Source organism: Condylura cristata, unplaced genomic scaffold (assembly GCF_000260355.1).
Source record: "Condylura cristata isolate star-nosed mole 26May11 unplaced genomic scaffold, ConCri1.0 scaffold00001, whole genome shotgun sequence".
Lineage (NCBI taxonomy): Eukaryota > Metazoa > Chordata > Mammalia > Eulipotyphla > Talpidae > Condylura > Condylura cristata.
The window spans coordinates 57607511-57618976 of record NW_004567102.1 but is presented as its reverse complement, the minus strand read 5'-3'; positions in this window follow the sequence as shown (position 1 = coordinate 57618976).

The following is an 11466-nucleotide window of genomic DNA, read 5'->3' as shown; positions in this document are numbered from 1 at the left end:
ATGCTAGAAGATGCCAGAGAGTCTTCTAGTCCATATGCCCCTTTTGCTGCCTTGTTAACTCACTCAGATCCAGGGCTACAAGCTACAAGTAGGGTTAATCCCAGCAAAGTCTGACTGTGGATGTGCTGGAAGGGTAAAAAAGAACCTAGACATCAAAAATGTAAATTTGCTAGCATATACTGGCAGGATATGTGAAAGCCAGTTGGATTTTGAGAATGTTTACTTGATCAAGGACTAAACTCCAGTTAAAAGTTCCAGTTGAACAACTGAGATGAAAAAATGCATAAAATGATGTAAAAATAAACTATTATTTAAAAAATTCCAATTGAAAATATCATACAGCAAAATTCCTTACCAAGGAATACAACTTAAACATGGACACAGAAGTTGGAAAATGTAGCAATAAAAACGATTCACAGAAAATACATTGTAAGGAAAGTCGAAAGCTATGTCCACATTGGGAAAAACAGGGATAGAAAAGGCTACTTTAATTATTAATAAGCCACAAAATTAAAATAATATTACTTGTGTACATACCAATTTAAAATAGCCTCAAAATATATAAAACTAAAAATGACTTAATTATAAAAAAATCCATCATAATAGGAGCAAAGAAATAAGGAAATATTTGAATAGTAAAAGTAGTGTCATTGTTCTAAAATTCAAGTTAAGAATGTTTGTGGGCTCTCCCTGGTGGTGCAAGGGATTAAAGCACAGCACTAGAAAGCTGTTGCAAACCACAGCAGCACAAGTTGGATCCCCCGCTAAGGAGCTGATCCACATGGCTGGCAGACCTCTCCTGACCCACCCGCTGCTCCCCTCAGTATTGTATTTCAGTCTATCTGCCTGTTCTCCCCATTCTGCCTGGTAAATCCTCTCACCTCCCACATCTCTGGCCTGTACCCCAGTTCTGTATGCATAAATAAGTAAATCTTTACAAAAAATACTAGAATTAAAACTAAAAAGGTGGATTAATGAGTTATAAGCCAGAAATTGGATGCACTAACTGTAAAACAGATCAAGACTTCGATTTCTGTAATTAGAAAGGGAGAATTTGCAATTTGACAATGTACCAGCAGGGGGCAACAGGTTCCAAATGTGATAATTCTAATACTGCCTATCAGTGCCTGGAAAGCTTTCGGAAAACTATCAAATAAAATGCTCTGATTCCGAGCATGAATTGAGGGCTAAACGAGTTGCATCATTTTGCCCGATCACACAGTAAGTGTCTGCATTAGGGCTTACATCCTGCTCCTGATTCTGTTTTAATTGACTTGATCAGCGGTAAATGGAAAATGCAGATGACAGGTGCTCTGTCCCCAACAGTTATTTTTTTCTTAAGTGTTGTAAGGTTTGATGAGGCCTAGGATTGATACAGTTTTAATTTTTAAGAAACACTTCAGCTGCATTGGAATTTCACTAGAAATTAGAGAATCAACTAAAAACTAGTTTTTCTGTCATTGAAAAATTTCGTAGAATGGAAGAATTTCTAAATTTATAGAGTAGATCCCTAGATCCTTGGGACTATAACATCTCCTCTACACACACACACCCTCTTCATGTCTATGTACTGCACCATATTCCTCAGGAAATAATATCTGTGACATCCAGAATGGTGTCATTTTCAAAGGTGCTTGTCTACTGTCAGTGTAGTTGAGGGTAAACTGTACTTTTGCATAGGGCTGTAAAAAATGGCCTCCTCTGGAGCAGAAAAGTAGAATTTTCAAAAAATCAAAAGCTTATTTTTTGGGAGGGGAAAAAAAAGTAGTGATTACTGCAACTCATTTAAAAAAAAAATAAAGATGAGTGCACAAAACAAGAAATAAGGGAGAAATAGCTATAAAAGTAGATGAAACTAAAAATATAAGGCCGTTCAATTCTATATGAATACATTTGAAATTTTTTCTAAGAAAATGCAATTTACCAAAAACTGAATCCTGAGTCTTTAACATCTAATGATTTCCATAAGCAAAAAACAGACAAATCATGAGAGTGATCTTCCTCACCATCTCTACCAATTAGCAGAATATATAGTTTCATAGGACCATGCTATCAAACCTTTATGGAGCAGAGAATCAATGCCTAGAGACAAAAACTTTAAAAACTTGATAAAAGTTGACACAAAGGGAGAAAATGGAAAGGCCTAGTTTGCAAAAGAATGCCACATCATAACCAAATGTTTGTTCTGATAATGTGACTGATCATATGACTGGTCTAGAGGTGAGTCCTGGGGAAGAAAAACATTTGCTTCTAATTCTATGGACACGGAAAAGAACTCCATCAAAATTCAACACCCATTCCTTATGAGACAAAAAACCAAAAACCAAAAAAACATGTTTTTATACCAATCACATATAGGGCAACCTAATAAATCTATACCCAAAAGCTAGCATCATGCTTAGCAGGGAGATGCTGGGAGCATTTAATTAACTATAAAATATTATAAAGAATATTGCACTATTTTCAGACATGCAATATTCTAGTTCCTAAAAGAACTAAAAATTACTTGAAACAATGAAGTGTTTTAGTAAAGGAGCAGCATGTTTCGGTTCACAGCAACCCAACAGGAGAATGCAATAATAGCTAATACCAACATGGTGCTTAGCATGGTCAGGCGCTGGTCCAAGGGTTTTACAGGCAGTAACCCCTTGTCATCTTCCCCCAAACCCATGAGGTATGTGCTATTATCACCCTCATTTATAAATCAGGAAATGAAATCAGAGATCTAGTTGGTCACACAACTAGAGCAGAATTTAAACCAAGAATTTTTGCTTTTTTTCACTAGGCCTTACTGCTTCTGGATATATGAAAAGGTGAGTGAGAACATTTACAATTGCAACCACAAAGTCCCCTATTATAAACCAAATATGTCCAGTACTTACATGAAAACCATTTAAAACACCCAGTCAGGATGCAAAAGAAGACCCAAGCAAATGCAAAGATAGTATATTTTGTGTATGCATTAACTGATACATGATAGACACAAAAGAATGAATGGGAAACAAGGCATATGAAAATTCCAAGAGCAACTTGGAAGAGGCCAGATGTAGTCTGGTGTGTTTAGCAGCGCCTTAGCCAAGGGTGGGTGCACAGACGAAGGTGGTACGATACACAGCCCAGGTGTGTAGTAGGCTACACTATCAAGGATGCTCCGTAACATTCACACGAGGACAAAATACCTTAGAGATACATTTCTTGGAATGAACCTAATTGTTCAGCAACTGCATGACGGTAGTTGAAAGGGTTGGAATATTATGGTAGAATTCTTCACACTTGGGAGAGACTGAAACATGTTTGTAGGATGAAAGGAAGATGTCAGTTGAGAGGGAGAATCGAAGCTAATTTCCTTTTCCGAAGGAAGAGGAGGAGGAAATGGAAACTAGATCGCAGGTGGCAGTTTCCATTGATGGGATGGAAGGACTGGGAGGGAGGCCATGCCACTCCTCCTCCTTGGAAGATGGGCTGGGAGCAGTAGGATCTGGTTGTAAGGAGTTTTAGATGGAGGCGGTAGCAAGATCTCAGAGTAAAGGGAAAGTGTGCAAAATGTCAGTGCTTTGGAATAGTTGTTGAGGGCGATGAGGAAAGAAGTGATCAAAGACAGGTGAAAAAGATGAGGCGCAAGACGCCCCAGGTAAATTAGAAACCAGCAATTTGGAGGAGCCCCGGTGCAAGCATAGGGTAACACTCACCTGCTGCTGTGGTGGAGCTCTGGCGATGGCTTCCTGAAGGGCCCTCAAAATTTGGGGTTCCTGGAAAGACAAGGGAGTGAGAATGCTGAGCAAAACAGTTCAACTACAGGTGGGGAAGGAAATGCAACTTTAAAAGCTTAACTAGAGGAAAACGGGGGCCCAGGTGCTGTCTTAATGAGTTCAGTGAGTCAGTAGAAGGAAATAGGAGGAATTAGAGGAATCGATGGCTCGCAAACAGACAACTGTTACTATCTCAGGGCTGGAATTTTTGCAGATAACAAGAGTGTGCAGGTATGTGTGTGGCAGGGGAGAGAGGGATGTGGGGTGGGTGTTGGTGGTCTGGTCTCAATGGAGCAAAGGTCATTAGAGTAGAAGCCAAAAAAACATAAAAGAGGGCCTCTGCGCTGAGAAGCCCTCTGAAGCCACTGCAGCGTGAGTTCCATCCCCGGCCAGGGAGCAGACTCACAAGGCGCAGCAGACTCTTCTGTCTCTTCCATTGATCCCCTCAGCAGTACTTCAGTAGACCTGCCTGTTCTGCTTCCCACTCTGTCTCTGGTGAATCCTCTTCTCCCTGCATCCCTGGCCTACACCCCAGTTCTTAGATGTATAAATAAATCTTTTAAACACTCACACATAAGAGTCACAGTGGCCTCTATATCCACTATATCCTTAACGTGTTCCTTGGAGGTGGAGGATGGGATGGAAAAGAACTTAGCTCGGTGAAACTTCTCAGTGGATGGGAAAAGTGGCCTGAAGTCATTGGGGCCACAGCAAGAAGGCAAGGTGGTGTGAGTATCATAAAGGGTTTTGAAAGGTGGTGTGAGAATGAAGGAGAAAATGGGTATGAGGTGTGCCTTGCCTCCCGGCCTCAGTGAGTGCAATGACTAAAGAGAAAAAACAGTCTCCTCTTAAGACTTGGAGAACAGTTTCAGAGGTCAGGTTGGGGCAGAAATAAAAGAAGCTAAAATTGATCATCTACTGTGTGTAAAACATTATAAACGAGTCTTCACAGCAGCCTATTTATAATTGTTTCCCTAATCTCGGGGATTAAGGATTGGGTTTAGAAATCACCAGTGTTAAAAGATAAACTGAAAGAGTCTATTGAACATTTCGTGAACTTGCTCATGAGTGAGTCAGTAGAAATGAAAACAGGACAGAACCTCGAGAACTTCTGACAATTCATTTATTGAACAGACACTTGCCAAACACTATTCAGGGTGCTGGAGCTACACAGAGATCAAAGCATATAAAGCCCTTTCCCTGATGGCCTATAGTCTAGGGGGAAGGACAGATAATAAGTAAAAAATTAAAATGCTTGCTGTATTTGACAATGATAGATATTAAAGAGAAAAGTAAAGTAGGAAAGGGGGAAAAATTGTTAAGGAGAGGAAGTGTGTCCTCATGAAACAGTGCTACCCCTGGGCTATCGTGGGGCTCTAACCATCAAGAACAGGTCACTCTGTCCCCCCCCCCACTTGCACCCCACACACAATTGCAAGGAACAACAGTGGGGCTTAATAAATGGGGGCAGGTTGGGCCCTCCCTGGTGGCGCAGCGGGCTAAAGCACTACACTAAAAAGGTTAAGCCGCTTCCGCATGAGTTCGATTCCCGCCTGCCCCGGAGGTGACCACATGGCGCGGCAGACCTCTCCTGACCCACCCGCTGCTCCCCTCAGCAGTGTACTTCGTCGATCTGCCTGTTCTGCTCCCTGCTCTGCCTCTGGTGAAGCCTCTCACCCTCCGCATCTCTGGCCTGTACCCCAGTTCTATATGAATAAATAAATAAATCTTTAAAAAAAAATAAATGGGGGCAGGAGACAAAGAGTTTCTAAGGCCGCAAGTGGCTGGTCTCTCACCCCAGGTAGTGTCCAGTTTCCGGAAGTCCCAACAAAAGGCCCTTCATCCAAGATGGTGCCATCCCAACAAGGAGGGCCCGGAGCTCATGGCACAGCAGCAAGTAGCAGGCCAGGGGCCAATTCATCGAAGCTGGAGGTGGTCACAGGCGGGGCCACTGAGATGACACCACCAGCAGTCACGATGGGCAGTACTGGGCACTGGACCAGGCAGCAACGGTGATAGCGGGAGTAGGAGGTGGTACCAGATGGCTAACAGCTGTCAGCGTGCCCTGGACAGATTGCTATCACCCATCGGCAGTGCTGGGTGGCACGGGCAGGAGTTGTCAACACTGGTCACTAGGAAGTGGTGGCATCAGAAACATCGTGTCAACAGTGCTGTGTGAGCTGCTGGCCCACACCAACAACAAACAGCTCTCTGAGGCGCCAAACTGGAGGCCTTTGGTGTGCCTTTGGGATGTCAGAGGCAAGGGGCCTGGCCTCTGCAAAACTCTGAAGTTTCTCTGTGAAGCTTTTTGGCTTCTCTTGCTTTGGAGGTCCACCACGTGCCTTTTCCTTCCTTCTGCAGAGTCAGAAACAGCGTCCTTCCCTGAATAAGCTTGAGACCATTAAGGGTCTGAGAGTTCCAGGCTGGCTCCTCTCCAACCTTCTCTCCTTTCTCTGGGTCCCCCACCTGCAAGTCTGATTGGACCATTTACCAATCAGCTCATATTTTGCACCTGATGGGTCCATCCTTTGCTCCAGGAACCAAGTCAGTCTCAGTCTCTCTACTGCCTTCAGCTGGAAGGAGCCACAGTGTTGGAGTGGGCTCCATGATTCACCTTGCAGCCCCAAACCAGGGGGCTGCATGCCCTGGGGTGGTGTGGAAACCACTGCTGTGTGCATCACTGCTGGCCTCTGCTTGCATTCTGAGTCCAGTGGGGCCACTGGCATGCCCACAAGCATCTCCTGGGGCCAAGCATGGGGGAGGAGCTGCACAAAGGTATCAATACTTGGCACAGGTGGAAAAGAGCTGGTCTTGCCCCACAGCTTGTGCTGCAGCCTAGCTTCATAGAGAGGTTACATGTCAGACTGGGCTTGAGGGAGGTGCAGCAGACCTACTTAGGGAGACAGTCTGCAGGAAAAGGGGTGTCCTGACAAGTTCAGGTAACACCTAGAAGGCCCATGTGACTGCAGTGGGGTGAACAGGATGGGGAGAAGTAGATCAGGTCAGGGAGGTGCAGAATGACTTGGCTGAGTTGTCCAACAGTAGCCCTCAGCCATACAGCGATAGTTTCATAGTTGGTGAGGGTGTGGCTACCAACACTTACACAAATAAAAATCCAATGAAATGTACAATTCTTTCCTCAGTCTTGCAGCCACATTTCAAGCATCAGCAGTCAAGGGAGGCTGGTGACCACAATGGTGAGCAGCTTGGCGATTAGATCTACTGTAGCAAACGCTCTATAGGATGGCGTTACAAGTCACTGGACAGATAGGCTTGATTCTAAATGGATGAAGGTAGCAGAATGATAAGAAAAAATACAAAATTAGTCTTTCATATGATTCAAATAAGGTATTAAGGTTGTTCTGCCAAAACCAGCACAGTGCAGAAACATCAGATTTGAAAAAGAATGAACAGATCTTCTAGAAATTAAAAATAAAACAAGTTAAAACCTCAATGACTACATAAATATGATAACTGAATTGGGGACTAGTAATGCTAGCAAAATAGGTCATGTATACAGTATTCATGAGGGACAGATAGTGCTCTCAGCGCTTCATTTGACTTCACAACAATCAGGCGGGTGGACAGCAGTGCTTACCCCGCACAACGAGCAAGGAAAGGAGCACTGAGAAGTTACATTTCTCATCAAGGCAATCTGAAGTGTATGCAATTACCTGCCAGATGGTCTCTTTGGAATCTACCAAGAATGCAGTATTTAAAGAAAAGAGATGGAAAATAAGAGGTGTTAAGGGACAAACGAGAGAGGATGAGAAGGTCCGATGAACACCTAACAGGAATTCCAAGAGTGGATGGAAAAAAACCAGCAAAGAGGCAAGTAGTAGTGGGAAAATGGATGGCTGAGAGTTTTTCATAGTTGATAATGATGAATCCTAAGATTCAAGGAGCACATGTGGCAATCAATAGGAATCCAAATGAATCCACAGCCAAACACATACCAATACAAGGGTGAAGTGAAAATCTCTAAATCTCCGGGGGAAGTGGGAATTTCTTATGAGGACAGGGAGAGGCTGGTAGAGATGTCTGCAGTGAGACCTTGATCACAGTGGTGTGGGTGAGCTGGGACAGTGCAGGGGGGCGGGGTAGTCTGCTGGGGAGCAGTGGCAGAATTGGCTTCAACCTCAGCCTCTCAGAGGACTCGGCTCCTCGCAGGTACTGAGGTGAGGCTAGCTCTGCTCCCTCTCAACTCAAGCATGGAGCAGGTGAACCCTGCTCTTGACCCTAAATAACTACTTGATACGTGAATGAGTGCAAGAGGATTTTGAGAATAGTGATGCTAACCTGGTGGTGACTGTGGGGCCACTGCACAGATGAATTTGTGGAAGGCTTTATAGTGATGTATTTCTGAAGGCTATTTGTGGTGTTTATAGTGGTACCCATGAATGTAAATGAGTTCACTTCTGCTAAGAACCCAAAGCAGTGTAAAACAAACAGAACAATCTTTCCTATCTTTCTAGGTATTTTCTATGCTGATTTTAACTATTAATAAAAAGTACTAGTAACAACACCTATAGCAAAGCTTCAGCTGCCTCTGTCCTCAGGATAATCTTGTTAGAGCACATGTGTTTCAGCCACAATTGTAAGAAATGGCAGAATGTGATCTTTGCTACCCAATGAAATTTGGTAACAGAAGAAACCAAATAATTAAAAATACTGCCTTCTCACTCTGTCATGTGTTAATATTGCAAAACATAACAAAGAAAGCACTTTTCTTTTCTTATCCTCCAGTTCTAGGCTCAGCTACAGTTTATCAGACTTTGCACTCAATCTGTGGTCTACACAGTAAAGTCACCCCAAGGAAGTGCTGCTCCAGAACAAATGTCTGTTCTCTTTCTGCCATCATGACTCATGCGAACAGGAAGAAATGTGATGGATGAGAACAGCTCCCTTGTAAAGAGGGCTATAGATCCCAGTCTGTTCTTAAAATACTTTTTTGTTGTTTTGTTTTAAAGATTTATTTTATTTATGCATGCAAGAACTGGGGTGTAGGCCAGAGGTGTGGGGGTGAGAGGATTCACCATAGATAGAGTGGGGAGCAGAACAGGCAGATCGATGAAGTACACTACTGAGGGGAGCAGTGGGCAGTACAGGAGAGGTCTGCTGCTCCATGTGGGTCACCTCCCTGGCTGGGGATTGAACTCAGGCTACAGTGGCTGGAAATAGCTTGAAAGTGAACTTTAACCCCTGTGGCACCAGGGAGGCCCTATTCTTGAAATTCTTAATGGTTAGGCTTGGAGGAAGGCACATTAACTCATTTTTACACATGAGGACAATGAAGCTAATATTTATGTAACAATACACTGAATATACAGATAGTGGACATTTCATATATAAAAATGATTTATAACCTACAGCAATAAATGCAGGAGACCAACCCATAATCCATAGCAACCAGTCCAGAAGTCAGTCTGCTCTAAGTCACACCTGTAAGAAGAAACACTATGTAGTAACAATCCGGGGAACCAAGAAACTCTGATAATAGACCCTATATGGATAGGGTTTGCTTAATAACTGCCAAGTTTTTGCTCCAGCTTTCAGTTTAGGACCAACCAGAGAAAGCCAAATATGCACCCCAATCAATTATACCAGAAAAAGCCAAATATGTACCCTGACCAATCACTTCCCGTTAACCTGTGCTATTCCTTCCCCTCCAAATGAGTCTCCAATCAGGGCACACCTGGAGCCTTCCCTGCCAGCTTCCATCCGCCGCGGCCTTGGGGTCTCTGCCACAGTGCAGGTAGTGGTGGCTGATTGCCCTGCCACAGCGTGCCCTGCATCACATTTTCTTATTACCATTTGGTTGGTCTTAATTTCCCCAAATCCCTCAGCTGTTGACGGCAGATCACAGTCAGCAACAAGACCTATCTGACTCTAATCCCTCACTCCTGTACCCCCTTCCTGAAGGTGGGGCCTCGAGTGCCTTCAATAGTAGCAAACAGGGCACCAATGAGAGGCATGGGCACTTGGATCTGACACAGTTTATTGTAATTAGTATGCATACATATAAAACCATGTAAACTCCACATAGTAAACGGCTTATCTTCCACAATAACAAACAGATAGCCAGCTTCCAGCACCCTCACTATTTTACTGATGATACATTTCACAGAAAGTCATAATCATACAAATAGGATAATGCATTTTTTAGGATTTTTTTTTTTTGGTCCACAATTCTAATAAAACAAACACAAACACTTTCCTCTTTGGCAAAAGAGGTTAAATTGACACTCCATCCCCAACCCCAGTTAACTCACAAAGCAAACAACTAACGTGAACATGAGGTATAGCTGAGGTCTGGGCTAATCAGGAATTATAGACATTTATGCTGGAGAAGGAAACTGTTTCTTAGAAAATCATTTTGGCTCCCAACCATCTCAGTAGAAAATCCCTATGCAGATTTGGCATTGGTCACGATTGTAAGAGCACAATTTGAATAACCTTTTTGTGTTTCACAGTCCAATGTACTATTTCTTTTTCTTTTTTTTTTTTTAAAGATTTATTCATTTATGCATACAAAACTTGGGTACAGGCCAGAGGTTCAGGGGCGGTGAGAGGATTCACCAGAGAAGGAGTGGGGAGCAGAACGACTAATGAAGTACACTGCTGAGGGGAGCAGTGGATGAGACCGGAGAGGTCTGCCACGACGTGTGGGTCACCTCCCTGGCCAGGGATCTAACTCATGCTGCAGTGGTTATGGCTAGCTTCTAGCTTCATTGTGCAGTGCTTTAACCCCTTGAGCCACCAGGGAAGGTCCTCCAATGTGCTATTTCTACAGGAAGTCATAAAAAGGATTTGAATCTGACCTCAGCAATAGTTTTTATCTGAAATACAAAAGCATCTGACCAGGCAATTCAGACTGTAATTGCTGTGCCACCTGCCTTCAATTTACTAGGAGGGCAGTTTTGGTTACTTAAGTGTCAGCATTTGGCTTTGCAAACAGTTTGAAGAGAGATTTGCATGTGAAATCTGTACAGTATCTGCTAGATCTGAGGTGAGGAAGAAGCAAAGTGTGAGGCTGGAAAGACAGATTCCTCAGGCCACTCCATGCCACCCTTGAAGGGGCAGTGAGGTGCCCTGCAGGCCTCAGTGGCCCCAGCAGCCATGCAAATCCCAGGCTGAGCTGGAATCTCAGGAGCCCTCAGCTGCCTAGGCCACTGTTACTTAAAAAAAAAACAAAAAACTACAATCATAATTGCTAACAAGCCCTAGTGTGCTTTTCATGCTTCAAGTAATTTCATTTCTTCCAGGAGAAGAATGTTAACAATGCTTTTAGTTCTAGTTATCAAAGAAAAGGAAATGAACCACAGCAAGCTTAAGTTTATACAAACCTGCTGCTAATACAGTATCATAAAATACATTTTAAAAGTGAACATACTATTATATATGCCTTTGCAACAGCTGCATTCTCCCACTTAACCTCTGTGCAGAACTAAAATCTCATAAAGCAAACTTAAGTTACTTTAATTCTTGTTAAATACAACTCTGTACAGATTGCACATTTTACACCAAAGCAGCTCAATATCACAGTTAGAGAAATGAAAATACCATCTGAAAATTTTCATTTTTCTAGCCCAACAAAAACCAACAGATTCTTGCCCTAAGGGTCAGAACAAAACCAGCTGCACATTTTGTAAACAGTGTGAGAGGTGGTCTCTAGGACTCCACCACAGGATCCTATTAAATTCTCGTTCTCATTCTC